Source organism: Tamandua tetradactyla, chromosome 3 (assembly GCF_023851605.1).
Source record: "Tamandua tetradactyla isolate mTamTet1 chromosome 3, mTamTet1.pri, whole genome shotgun sequence".
NCBI lineage: Eukaryota > Metazoa > Chordata > Mammalia > Pilosa > Myrmecophagidae > Tamandua > Tamandua tetradactyla.
The window spans coordinates 13,211,706-13,224,314 of record NC_135329.1 but is presented as its reverse complement, the minus strand read 5'-3'; the positions used below and the strand labels follow the sequence as shown (position 1 = coordinate 13,224,314).

The following is a 12,609-nucleotide window of genomic DNA, read 5'->3' as shown; positions in this document are numbered from 1 at the left end:
GTACTATATGAATGTAAGCTGTTCATGGGGGCTAGTGGGGGGAAAGAGGTTGGTAGGAAATCTGTGCTTTGTTAGCAATTTTTCTGTAAATCTGAAAGTGTTCTTAAATTAAAGTTTCTTTTAGTTTTTAAAGATGTTTATATTCTTTGGCTCAGCAATTCTATACCCCAGAACTTATGCTGAGAAAGTAATCACAAATGTGGGCAAAGGTTTACCTACCAGGATATTTCAGAATTATTTATCGTTGAAATACATCTAAATGTCCAATGATAAGAATGTGACAAAAGAAGCTATCTTTCCTCTACTCTAAGGAATACTGTGGAGCCATCTGAAATGCTATAAAATAATGCACGATGTGATTCTTTTTTATTTTCTTTTGCACTCATCCATATTTTCTAAATTTTAACACAGCATATATAGTTAGTCGTTCAATTGTTGTAATATTCTTTCATCAATTGTAACAAAGTACCCCACTAATGCAAGGGTTAATAATAGAGAGGGTACATAGGAACTCGGTATTCTCTGCAGGATTTTTCTGTAAACCTACAATCAATCTAATAAATTTTAAAATATATATGATGTTTTTAAAAGATGTAGCTAAGGGTGCACGGGTGGTTCAGTGGTAGAATGCTCGCCTTCCATGCGGGAGACCCAGGTTCGATTCCTGGACCATGCACCCCCCCCCCCAAAAAAAGGACATAGCTAAATAAATAGTTCTCACAAAGCCCTGCATCTATATTAGGATTGATTTTCTCACAAATTTATTAAATTGGTTTGCTTATATTCTATGATCCATCTTCCATCAGTTACATGGGTGAAATTCCTAGACCAACACTTATCTAAAACCCTGCAGGATAGTTTTTTTTTTTCCACCAAGAAAAAGAAATAAAATTCAAGTGACTAAGCTTTCCAATTCACTATTTGGAAATTGAACCAGATACCGTGATATAGTAATATTTGAGAATAACTCATTTTTTTGTCTCTCTTTGGCTAGTCTGAAAGAAAGAGGGATTTTTACAGTTTCATCCTCTTACAAAAATTCTACACAACATTTTGCACCGTATGGTCTATGATGAAGGCCAAATTTACTTCTAACTCTCATGATAAAATGGCACTATTTCAAAGCTGCGGCCAGCTCAGGGGTAGACAGACCGGTTCATCGTTTATTTAGAGTACCTGGGCGTGGGCAGGTCTCTTAGGAGAAACTTCAAACTGTTCATCAAAAGTTAATCATGTAGGTATTACTATGCAGCAATAAAAAGCTATGCACTAGTGATTTACATATTAGCATGAAGAATCTCAAGATAATTATGCCGAGGGAAAGAAGCCTAATCAAAAAAGCGCATACTGTGTGATTCCATTTCCAAAAAATTTTAGACAGTGCAAACTCAGTGACAGAAAGCAGATCAGTAGTTGCCTGGTGGGGGGGTGGGGAGAGTCTGCAGGGGGGTACCACCAAGGGGCAAGAGAAAATTTATTGGGGTGATGGAAATGTTCATTATCTCATGGTGATGGTTGCATGGCTATACACATATTATCAAAACTTATCAAACCATATATTTAAATTAGAGATGGCAATTCTATCTCAAAAGAAGCTGAAGCAAAAAAGCTAATATTGTGGGCATCTGCACAAATGAGTTCTTTATAGTGGCCTCCTTCTCAGTTTAAGGTGAGAGCAAACAAAAAGGGAAGGGCCATTGGATGTATAAAAGTTAGAGGCATGCTAGTTCTTGGTGGATTTTATTTTCATGGTGGGTTTTGAGCAGTCCATTTAATGTAATTTATGCAGAGATCAACTCCTTGATCTCTGTATTAATGCCAAAATGAAATTGAATCAGTCCAGAGGTATGCTCCTTTCGCAAGGCCCAAATGTTTTAATCTGTCTCCCTTAAACATACTTAGGAATACTTAGTTGTTTGCTTTTGTTCTCTTTGCTTTAGTAATCCTAAATTTGTAAATGGAGCATATTTCTAAAAGTTGTGAGAAATAAGGTGATAAATGGTGACTGTTGTCCCGTCTCCCATTCAGTACAGACAAACCATCATTATGTGAAAGAAGAACTGAATCTATCTGCCATCTGCTCTTCAATCTAAGTGCAATTTCATTGAACTCTCAGAAAAATTTGCAGTATTTAAATATAAGGAAAACAAGCACAGAGTTGTCTACAGTGTTGAAAAGACATTCTCTCTCTGATTGCATTGTTAACCCTGGGAAAATGTCAGACTCAGTGGTGACTTATGCTCCACCATGAATCATAGCTTCACCCATTGTCTTTCCTCAAATTGGCCACACACACATGCAAAGCCATAAGCAAAGACAAGAGTGAAGAGTCTATACTGAGAAGCCATCTGACAGCCATCATTCCTTATATATATCAAAGGGTGCATATGTGTAAAAGTAAATACACAAATAAACAACCGGTCAAAAGTCAAATACTTAGGTTCTCCTACCATATTCCTACAGATCTAGCAAAATTGTCCTGCAGTTTTAAGAACAGTTTTTTCCACAGGTCCTTCTGATAGCTAACACATGCCTGAGCCAGGTTCTAACAGTTTGGGAAGAATTCGCAATTACCTCTGCCAAGTTGAAATTAAACATCTCCCTGCCCGTGCTTATTTACTTTGTTCATTAATCTTGTGGAATTTGTAGTATAGGTTAGATGATGGTTGTACATTACAAGTCCAGCTTCTCCCTTTCTTGTTTCCTCTCCTCCCGACCCTCAATAGCCCTACAAGCTCCCCTACAGCAAGTCCAATGACTTTTCATTATTGTAACTCCCTGAACCAAATACAAAATAGGCCCTCTGATAGGTTGGTTGACTATGTGAATAAAGTGATTGTTTCCTGCTCCAGCAACCCTCATACTAAAAAATACATTTAAAAAAAAATGTTGTTTGAAACATAATTTTAAAAATATACATACACAGCTGAGTTTACTAGAGGAAAACTATCCCAAGATACCAACAAAGCTCTGGAAGTCAAAGTAGTAAATGCTTCAAGCCAGACCAAGTGGCCAAGGGACCAGGGCTGCAGGAAGTTATTTGTCCTAATGGTCAGTGCTTGGATTTCATGGCCACACTGGGGCAGGGCTGGGGTTTGAGTCTGCATGCAGTGCCAAGTTCATCCAGGGAGAGCTGTATAAAGCCAGGAAGCTCAACAGCAAAAACTTCAGGGAAAAGAAAATGGTCCTTCTCTGGCCAAGGTGATGGCAAGGAAGCTTGTCTCTACCTAAGGACTCTGCATAAGAAATAAAAAAAGATTTCAAAACCTCAACCCTATAGTGTATTCAACTTCAAAGTTCCAACGCACAGTCCCATATATTATAGGACTCTCCCAGCTGAAAAGTTAATGTAAAATTTGGCCTTGGGCTAACAGTTTACATGGGGCACTTGGCAGAAGCAAATACAAAACACTGTGAAGAAACACTAGTGCAGCAAGTCATATAGAAATCTCACATTTAAAAAAAAGCCCCAACTTATCATGAGCACATAATCAAAACTTACAGAACCATGAGGTTTCAGTTAGCCATTGCTCCCATCATAACTTGCCAAACCTCAACCAAAACCGTTCCTGCCAATCCTGAGATATATATATATATATATCTCGTATAACTAGCATTGTATGAGATTCTACAAAGATCCCATGCACTAGGGTGATACAACCTCCAGATGGGTCCCTGGACTAGATAAGTCCCGAAATGCAGAGGACCCAGTCTCTCCATAACATCAACTATTTCCATCCCCTTATCCCATGTTGTCAACATTCCCTTCCAAAGGAAAAAATTAGAATGGACATAGCCCAAATACCCTAAAGAGTGGGAGAAAGAACAAAGGTGATGGTGGAGTTATACAGAGAAGTTAGGATTTAACAAATGAGTAAGAGTGCTGAATCAATATATTAATATTTCTTTTAGTCTCTATTGCCTTAGAGCAACTAGAAATAAAAACCTAAAATTATGGAATTGTAACCCATACCAAACTCTGAAATCTATTCTACAACTAATTGTTGGGATGTACTTTGAAATTTATTGCTTTTTTTTGTATATATTTATTTCTCACAAAAAAGAAAAAAAAGGGAAGGAAGAATATAATAGAGAAGATAGGATTTAACAAATGAATATGACTGCTGAATTAAAATATTGGTATTTCTTTTGGTCTCCAGTGTCTTGAAAAAGCAAGAAGAAAAAAATGAAAAATCATGGAACTGTAACCCATACCAAACTTTAAAATCTGTTGTATAACTACTTGTTATAATATACTTGGAAATTGATTGTTTTTGTATATATGTCATTTTTCACAATAAAAAAATACAATGAGGAAATAATTTACCATAGTCATTAGTTAACAGAGATCCCCAGAACCTGGGATAATGAAACAATCAAAAAAAACTACAAATTAAGTATTTTTAAAATTGAGATACATGAAAATTTAACCAATATAAAAATAATAAGACTTTTTTAATGGGATATATAGTCACTGAAATAAAAAAAATACTTAGACACACCAAAAAGAATTTTTAAAAGAAAAAACATTCTAGGAGTCATTTGGAATGTAAAACAGATAAATGAAGAAACTGAAGTTATAAGAGATTAAGAGATATGGAGGATAGAATCACTATTACAACAAATATCTAGTAGTAGTTATAGAAAGGAATAAACAACAGAGAGGCACTAATTGAAAAGAAAAAATTCAAAATTAATGAAAGATATAATTCCTTATATGCACAAAGCACAACAAATCCTAAACAGAATAATAAAAATAAATCCTCACTCACCAAAGGAAGAGAGGTTTATTTTGTCCAAAATCTAAATTCCCTGTAACACATAATCTAACTCAACCTGTCTGGATAGATCATTTAAACAACTCAAATTCATGGACCCCAAAATGGGAATGAGGGCTTATGTAATTCTGTAATGCCTGGAAACATTCCTTGAGTATGTTGACCAGATAGATAATCAAAACTATTGATAAAGTCTCATGAAGGATCAGAGAAAAACTATGGAACTATTAAACTTTCCCACTGGGGAAACCCCTGATACTGTCTCAAACATTTGGGACCCAAGTCAATAGGCCAAGCCCTTGATCTTGAGGCTTGCTCTGCTGAAGCTTCTTTATATAGTGGAGAAACTAAGCCTACCTATAGGTATGCCATAGAATTACTTTCGGAGGACCTCTGTTGTTGCTCAGATGTGGCCTCTCTCTCTCTAAGCCCAACTCTGCAAGAAAAATCATTACCCTCCGTCCTAAATGGGACATGACATCTCAAAGTGAAAGTTTCCCTGGCGTCGTGGGACATGACTCCCAGGGTTATGAGACTGGCCCTGGCCCCGTGGGATTGATAATGCCTTCCTGACCAAAAGAGAGAAAAGAATTGTAACAAAATAAGGTATCAGTGGCTGAGAGAGTTCAAATAGGGTCAAGAGGCTATTGACGACCCTAATGCAAGCTTCCGCTAGTTTTTCCTCTTTATCATGGTTTTCCAAACCCCAACCAAAACCATTCCTGCCAACCCTAACCAAAACCTAAGGCTCTATCTGAGATTCTAAAAAAGAATCCATGCACTTTGATTACTTTTCAGAAACCTGTAACCTCCAGATAGGTTCCTAGGCCAGTTATGTCCTGAAACCCAGAGGGGCCAACCTCTCCAGAACTTCAACTAGTTCTATCCCCCTATCCCAAATTATTGGCTATCTTTCCAACACAAAAAAATTAGAATAGGCATAGTCCAAATATCCCTAAAGATTGGGAGAAATATCAAAGGAGAAGGTGGAGTTTTATCAGAGAATAAAGGATTTAACAAGTGAGTAGTCATTACTTTGAATCATTACTTTGATATTTCTTTTAGTCTCCAGTGTCTTAGAGTAGCTAGAAGAAAATGCCTAAAATTGTGGAACAGTAATCCATACCAAACTCTAAAATCTGTTCTGTAACTAATTGCTGCAGTGTGCTTTGAAATTTATTGCTTTTTTTGTACCTGTGTTACTTTTCACAATAAAAAATAAATCCTCATCCAGTGTCTTCATCATGAAACAGCAATACAGCAAACACGAAGAGACAAATCATAAATGAAACTAGAGAAAAAACAGACTGACATCAAAGAAACAATAACAGGCTGGCAGCAGATTTCTCAACAACAATAGAGTTTTGTTGGGGATTGAATCATGCCCCCCTCAGAAGGTATGTTCAGGTCCCAACCCCTGATCCTGTGGGTGTTTTGTTTTTGTTTTTAACCCATTTGTAAATTTGACCTTTAAAGATGTTATTAGTTAAGGTGTGCCCAAACTGAATGAAGTTACGCCAACTCATTGTTGATATATGTTTTAGCAGCTGGGAAACTAAAACAGTTTTTGGTACCAGAAAGTGGGGTGCTGCTATTATAAATTACTTTAGTTTCCTTATTGCTAAAGCAAATACCAAGCAATGGGCTGGCTTAAACAGTGAGAATTTATTAGCTTACAGTTTAGGGACTAGGAGAAGTCCAAATCAAGTTGTCTTCAAGGCAATGCTTTCTTCCCCAAAATTGGTGTTCTGGGGCTGGCTGCCAGTGGTCCTTGGTCCTGGGCTCCTCTGTCACATGACAATGCACATGGCGGCCTCTCCTGGCCTCTCCCTTCTCATCTGGGTTCCACTGACTCAGTTCATAGTGAAATGAGAGAGGGAAGAGACAAACTGAGGACTGAACTGTCAAGCACAAAGAAACCAATAATTATTTAGAAAATTCTCATCTTCTCCATAGCGTGCTCTGAGACTGGGGCCAGCAGCAGCTCCATCAAGGACCTCCCTGAGCTTTCAGGAATGAGTCCGCAGAGGATAAGTCTATGCATGAAAGTGTAACTGAACAACCTTTTGCTAAACAGGGTATGGCCAAACATGGATCTAGTCAGCTATTTTTGTGGAAGACAAGATTGGAAATGCAGTTACCCAGGAAGGACCTTTGGAAAGTTCTATTGTCTAAACTGTGCACAAAGTTGAAAAAGTTTTTCAAAATTTGTATGAACAGAATCACTGCTGGCCTGGAATGAAAGGGACAGAGTAGAGATGAGTTGGAGGAAGAAGGACATCAAGGGCAGAATCATGGAAGTTGAGCTCTGGACCAAAAAGATCTCCCTGGTCCAAGAAAGTGTGCCTGCACATGTGTATGGAAAGGGTGAGTCCACCTGCACTTGCAGTGAGCAAGTCAGCTACCCTGCATTTGGAGGGGCAGGCCTTGCACCCATTGTTGAGGGAGCCAGCCTGGACTCCAAAGCTTAGTGATGGTGGGACCCATGTCCCAGCATTCACAGAGAGCTTGGTTGCCATTCTGATGCTCAGAGAGAGTGGGGTCTTCACCTAGTCTTCAGGAAGAGCTTGGCCCCTGTACAAGGGCTTGGAAGGAGTGGGACCATAGCTCCATCAAAACCAGAGGACAAAGAATCAAGCTACAGATGGCTTCCAGGCCTTGAGATCTAATGGACTTTTACCCTGCAGAATTTTAGACTTGTTTAGGACCCCTGAGTTTTAGTTCCAGTTTCTCCTGTCTGAAATGGGAATGTTCATCCTTTGTCTGTCCCACCATTGTCTATTGGAAGCAGATAACTTTTTCCTAGGTTTTCCAAGTCCACCAACAGAAGAATTTTGTCCCAGGGCTAAATACACCCTTAAGAGATTTTGATGAGCCTTTGTACTTAAGATTGTTCTGAAATGCATAAGGCTTTTGGGACGTTGTGATAGAATGAATGTAGTTTGCATGTGTAGAGAACATGTCTTTGTAGGGTCCAGAGGGTACACTGTTGGGGATTGAATCATGTCCCCCATAAAAGAAATGCTCAGGTCCTAACCCCTGGTTCTGTGGGTGTGAACCCATTTGCAATTAGAACGTATAGAAATGTCATTAGTTCAGGCATGCCCAAACTAAATGAGGGTTGGCCTTAATCCAATGTCCTGATGTCCTCATAAGCAAACTATGTTGGACACAGAAAAAAAGCCTCTGGAGTCAAAAGAACCCAGAAAAAAAAAAAGGAAAAGACACCACCATGTGCATTGTCTTGTGTTGGAAAAGTCAAAGAATCCCAAAGATTGCTGGCCAGCAAGAAGATACCAACCCTCGAAGAAAGCAAGACTTCTAGCTTCTGAAACCATGAGCCCATAAATTCCTGTTGATAAGCCAGCCCATTGTATGGCATTTGTTTCAGCAGTTGGGAAACTAAAAAGGAAAAACTGTGACTACTTTAAAAATGGTCAGGAAAAAGTTATCAGCAATGAAACTAGTATCCAAAACTGAGAGCTAAATAAAAATATTTTGAAATAAATACTGAGAGTTTACCACTTACAGATACTCACTGTAAGAACTACTGAAGTATATACTTCAGGGAGAGGAAATTGAACCCAGAAAGAAGACCTTGGATGAGAAACAGCAAGACTGAAAAAGACATCAGTAAGCATGAAGACAACTTTAGATCTGCATTGACTAGTAAAATAACAATAATAAGGACTAATTATAGAGGTTTAAAAACAAGAAGGAAATAAATTAGATAGCAACCACCTGAAATATTGGAGGTGCAGTGCCTTGTATTATTCAGAAGTAGAGACATTGATGACCTTTAGCCTTTTTTAAATGAAGTTTGCATATTAAAGGTATACCTATTAAAATAATAGAAATGGTGTTTGTGGGGAAGGGGAAAGAAAAAAATCTTGATAAATTCATTTGAAGGCAGAAAAAGAGGAAAAAGAAGCCAAAAATATGGTAAGTAGAAAGCACAAAATACGAGAGAAATAAATCTATATATACATATATATTTAATATTAGTAATCACAATAAATGTAAATGAATGCTACCTATCAGTTAAACAATGAGGACTCAGAAAATTTTTTTAGTCCAACTATTATGATTTTATGAAGGACATTTCTAAAGTATAATAATAATCACTAAAAATAAGGAGATGGGGCAGCCCATGGTGACCCAGCAGGCAGAGTTCTCACCTGTCACGCCGGAGACCCGGGTTTGAGTCCCAGTGCCTGCCCATGCAAACAAAAAAAAAAGGTTAAAAGGAAACACTAAGTACATTCTGACCGAACAAGAGATAGTGTAGCTATATTAATAACAGGAAAACTTGCTGAGGCAAAAGGCATTAGTAGGAGACAATCAAGTCATTACATAATGATAAAAGAAATGATTCATCCAGAAGCTACAACAATTCTTGAACCTGAAACTATAGGTACCTAACATGATCTCGATTTAGATAAAGCAATAATTGGCAAAGTAAATAAATTTATAAATCATTATGGGTGATTTTAATTCTACTCTAGAAATTGATAGAGCAAACAGGCAACAATGTTAGTAAATATGCAGAATATCTGGACTACACAAATAAAGCTTAATCTAGTAGATATATATGTGTATTCTTATACCCAACATTCAGAGAATATATATTTTTTCAAATATTCAAGGAATATTTACACAAATTGAACAAACACTAAGCAAGTCTCAACAAATATCAAATAATTTGTACAGACCATGCTTTCTGATCACAGTACAAACAATTTTGAAATCATTTTTAAAACCATGTCAACTACCATATGTTTTCAAATTTAAGAATACTTCTACATCACCCGTTGGTCAAAAAGAAAATCATAATAAAAAGTAGATCATATTTTAAGCTGAAGAATAATGACTTTGGGATAATGTCAAATAAATAATAACAAGGATATTTCCAACCTTAAATATATATATTCTAAAAGATGAAAGATTAAAAATCAATGAGCTAAGCATACACATTTTGACGAATTCTGAAGTTCGGACAAAACAAAGAGAACAAGACAAAGAGAGAGAACCCAAAGTTGAAAGAAGAAAATCACAATAAGATCAGAAAACAATGAAATAGACAAAAAATACATATATAGAGAGAGAAGATCAACAAAACCAAAAACTGCCTCATGGAAAAAGAGTAGTAAAAGAGACAAACCTCCCAATAAGACTGACCAAGGGAAAAAGCAAGAAGGCAAAATAAAAATATATCAGGAATAAAAGGGATCATAACTCGAGATTTATCAAAAAAACAAGCAAAGCATAAGACACTACTACAAAAACCTTCATATTGATTAATTTGAAATTAAAGCAAAATGAACACATTTTTAGAAAAAAAAAACACTAGTGGTGAAGGACTGAATAAATGAACAAGCTATGACAGCACATATAACTACCCAAAAAGAAAGTTAGATTGTTCTGAATCATAAGAACAAAATGGTATTCTTTCCTCTTCTCCCATTAATCATCTCTGAGGTAGTAAGTTTTTAGTTTTTTCGTTATTTTTTTACTTACATAGGCTCATAAATTTCCTAAATTAAGGAAAAACTGCAAAAACTTTATTCAATTTTTTAAATATGATTATGAAAAACTGCTACACTATGAAAGGTAGAAGAGCACAACAGTGTAATCTCATTAGTGGTTATATTATTTCATTTGAATAGAAACCAGATCAATAAATCTGAACCATAAAGGAGAAAAAAAAGAATTCCATGCTACAGGATTTGAGATTAGGATTCCTCTAATTGTCACTAGTAAGGTGGGGACAGCCATGAGATGTCAGGAAATCACACTGTTTAAAAATATATATTTTTATTGATAAATCTTCATACACATACAGTCCATACCTGGTGTACAATCAATAGCTCACAATATCATCACATAGTTCTGTATTCATCACCATGATCTTTTTGGAACATTTGCATCATTCCAGAAAAAGAAATAAAAAAGAAAAAAATCATACATACTATATCACTTCCCTCTCCCTCTCATTGACCACTAGTATTTCCAGCTACCCAGCTTATTTTACCCTTTGTCACCACTATTATTTATGTATTTTTATCCATATTTTTTACTCAACTGTCCATATGCTAGATAAAAGGAGCATCAGACACAAGGTTTTCACAATCACACAGTCACATTGTAAAAGTTATATCGTTATACAATCATTTTCAAGAATCAAGGCCACTGGAACACAGCTAACAGTTTCAGGAACTTCCCTCTAGCCACTTCAATACACCATAAACTAAAAAGGGATATCTATATAACGCATGACAATAACCTCCAGGGTAACCTCTTGACTCTGAAATTTCTAAGTCGCTGAAACTTTATTTTGTCTCATTTCTCTCTTCCCCCTTTCGATCAAGAAGACTTTCTCAATCCCTTGATGCTGGGTCCTGGCTTATCCTGGGATTTCTGTGCCACATTGCCAGGGAGATTTACACCCCTGGGAGTCATGTCCCATGTAGAGGTGAAGGGCAGTGATTTCTTCTACCGAGTTGGCTTAGAGAGAGGCCACATCTGAGCAACAAAAGAGATTCTCTGGGGGTGACTCTTAGGCCTAATTTTAAATAGGCTTAGTTATCTTTTGCAGGAATAAGTTTCATAGGGGTGAGCCCCAAGATCGAGGACTCGAACTATTAATTTAGTTGTCCCCGCTGCTTGCAAGAATATCAGAAATTCTCCAAATAGAGAAGTTGAGTATTTCCTCCCCTCTCCTCAGTCCCCAAAGGGATTTTGCAAATACTTCTTTATTCACTGCCCAAATTACCCTGGGATGTATCAGGGCATTACACTGACGTAGACACACCAACAAAATCTCATGCCCTATTCAAGATTCCATGTGCTTACGGTGTTCAACTAAACTGGCCATACAATTAAATTAGGAAATCCACTACCCAAAATATAAATTTTGCACCCAATAAATATCTCTCCCTTTAGTCTCACACAGAAGTTGAAGTTTTAAAATATGGACCATATCCTCTTCTACTCTGTATTCTAATATAACTTCGTCTTATCCAGATCAGCTTCCTTCAGACCTCCAGTTGAAGTCTGATGACTTTTTCAGCTTTTAAACAGTTCCTGGATGGGGTACTGCTGACTTTCATAGCTCAGGGCTCCAATTCTGAGTCTGAGGCATCACATAAATACCCAAAGAGGAAACCACACTTTCACGTCAGGGCTGTGAAGGAAAATGCCCTGTTTCCTGTCAGAACCTTATGATTGCAGAACCCCATTCTTAACTCTGAAGAGGTTAGAGCCAGAAGGGACCTTAAAAGTCATCCCCCAAGTGGTTTAACAACTGTGAAACCCATATCAGGCCTCCATTGACACTTGGTAAATCTCTTCACAAACTATTTTCTAGGAACGTCCAGTCTCTTGCACAGGTAAACGTGAAGGCACTTGGTTAAAGCTGGTGTCTCAGAACCTCCCATCCCACTCCACGCTCCTTGGAGCAGAGTGTGAAACTCATTGACATATTTCCCCCCTCATTTTGAAGTCGTTACGTCAGACAACCTGACAGTGTGGAAGGAGCTGGGGTCTTCATGTCAGCCAGAACTGAGGCTTCATTTCCAGCTTGACCACTTTCAAAATGTCTGTCTGTGCCACAGACACTGGCCTCTTATATAAACCTGGGACATTAGGTTACTCCCTTCTCCCTCCACCTATCCATGGGAGGTGCGGGCAGTTAGTCATTTCTGTTGAGGACTGCTCTCTGAGAAACATTTGCAGCAGCATAGAATAGATTGCAAATTCATGAATTGTGCTTTGATTTTCACCTACAGACTCCGTGCTATTTATCCTTTTGTTAAAGAGGTGTTACTTTGAT

General features: G+C 37.4%; 1 non-coding gene across 1 annotated transcript; it reads left to right on the top strand.

The window, feature by feature from the left end:
* The first annotated feature begins 605 nt into the window (after positions 1 to 605).
* Positions 606 to 676, top strand: TRNAG-UCC (transfer RNA glycine (anticodon UCC)). The gene has a single exon. It is a non-coding gene; the product is annotated as a tRNA-Gly (tRNA).
* The last annotated feature ends 11,933 nt before the right edge of the window (positions 677 to 12,609 follow it).